Source organism: Macrobrachium nipponense, chromosome 7, assembly GCF_015104395.2.
Source record: "Macrobrachium nipponense isolate FS-2020 chromosome 7, ASM1510439v2, whole genome shotgun sequence".
Classification (NCBI taxonomy): domain Eukaryota; kingdom Metazoa; phylum Arthropoda; class Malacostraca; order Decapoda; family Palaemonidae; genus Macrobrachium; species Macrobrachium nipponense.
Genome location: NC_061109.1, coordinates 33,545,093 through 33,547,578, shown reverse-complemented (window position 1 = coordinate 33,547,578; position 2,486 = coordinate 33,545,093).

Sequence of the window (2,486 nt, the reverse complement as noted above, 5' to 3'; positions counted from 1 at the left end):
CTTCAATAATTTTAAAAGTAAGTATTTCCCTGGTTCTAATTCACTTGAGGAAAACAGCACAATTATCACTCTATATTTCTACATACGCAAAGTTAACTAAACTGGTTGATTAATAAAATGCTCATATAAATTTTAATACAAACATTTATTTCTAATTTCAGAAATTATAAGGGAAATTCACAATCTCATGGAAATTTGTTATCACTTGAAAACAAAATTTTAATTAATTCTTGAATTAATTATTAAATCAAATTAAATCAAAGTTTTTCAAGAAAATTAATCAATTCAAATCATAAAGCAATAATTAAATTTGAAAAGAAATTTAATTAAATGTAAATTAATTCAAGGGTGTTAGATTAAAACAATTACACAACCAGAAATATTCAAACTAGTTTTAAAAAATGAGAATATAAAAAAAAAACTGAACAATATGGAAAGCCTTAAAAGCAAAGGCAGTACAAACATTAAGCACACAAAATGGACATGTCAATAGAACAAAATAAAAGGAAAAAAATAATAAAAAGTAATCATTTTATCCAACCACTGCAAATAAAACCTTAAAGTGCACTTCAAAATATTTGTAAGGTACAGTACCTTCAACCCCTCCAGTTTCACTCAAAAAGAAAGGCCTGTTACCATCTTCAACACTTTTATGGGTGCCACACAAAAATAATAATAATAGTCTGTTCAGATTCCACAAACAACAAATACGTTGCTAAAAAAATAAACCTAGTGAGTGACCAATCTTAAAATATGAGTTATGATATGGTAGGAAATCAATATTTCGTGAGTGCTCGCACGAGAGAGAGAGAGAGGAGAGAGAGAGAGAGAGAGAGAGAGAGAGAGAGCCATTGGACTCCCGAGCACACGAAGCTAAATCTGGGCATATGGGTGCAGTTGAGCATACAAGTTCAAGATGAATACACATTACATCATCTTTGTGACATCATGGAATTTTCCAATTCACAATTAAGTACTTACGAGTTGATAACTCCTCTTTTGGAAAATTGAAAGAGATATGAGTTACTTTACCATGATAATAAAGTTTCAGAGCAAAAGTTACTGCCAATATAAAACTAAACATGATATATCATTGTCTGGAAAGTTCCCGAAGGATCTGATGCAATATCGAGAGACCCTTACATGATCGCGTACGTGAATGAATGTTTCAGCTGCATTCGTCACGGGATCGCTTAGGACGATAACAAATTAGCTGGCTCAACCATTTTCAAGTTGTGAAGAACAATCTCTCTCTCTCTCTCTCTCTCTCTCTCTCTGTGTGTGTGTGTGCTTTAAGTTACTTCTCAACACTGAATTATACATTATTTAAACATATTACCTCTAAATGTGGGAATCTGAACACAAAAATATATATTTTACAACATAATGTATAGTTTCTGAGGGGAATTAATTGTATTGCCAAAATCATAATTGCATTACAAAACTCACAGTATAAGATTCCTCCCCCCAGTAGATTAGTTATCCCTCGGTTGAATCCAATGATTCACAATGGGATAGATGATCAGCAACTACTTTGTTCTCACCAGATATATGTTCAACTTTTAAATCATACTGTTGTAAGCACAAAGATCACCCAGCCTGTCTTTGATTGTGATTTTTCATCTGCTGTAGAAATGACAGGGGATTGTGATGAGACAACACTTAAACTTCTTCATTCCTAGGTCTGTTCACATACACTTCAAACTTTTTCAATGGTGTGATTAAGGTTAGAGTTTCCTTTTCTATTTTTGCATAGATCTTTTGATGCTTTTTTATTTTTGAAGACAGGAAACACATATGGTGTAGAAGGTTATTTTCATTTTATTGAAGTAGAACAACTCCAATTCCACAATCAGAGGCATCAACTTGTATCACAAATTTCTTATTAAAGTCTGAACTTGAAGCATTGGTCTCGAAGTTAAAATGGTTTTTACCTTCCTCAAAGGATTCTTGACACTCTGGAGTCAAAACAAACCTTTGGGACTAGTTAAGAATATCAAGGGAGCTACTACACCTGAAAAAGTTGGACAGAAACTACGATAGAATCCCGCCATGCCCAAAAATCTTTGTAGCTGTTTCCTAGTAGCAGGTGGGGTAGCCTTACAGATACCTTCTACATTAGCATTCACTGGAGTGAGAAGGCCTTTCCCAACTTCAAACCCAAGGTACTGAACAGTCACCTTTCCAAACTCACTGTTCTCTAGGTTGTCTGTTAGACCTGCTTCTTGTAGTTTCTTGAAAACTTTCTTCAGAATCCGCAGATGTTCTTCCCACGTTGTAGAGTAAATGTTTATATCATCAAGGTATACATAGACTCCTTCTATAGATCCTAGCAGTTGATCTATTTACTCGTTGAATTGTTGCAGGTGCATTCATCAGACCAAATAGCAGAAGCATACTGATATAGCATTTTCGTATAAGTGTATCTATTAATATCCGTTCAATAAGTATGTCTTGGAAACACACATGGCTTGCCCAATATTATC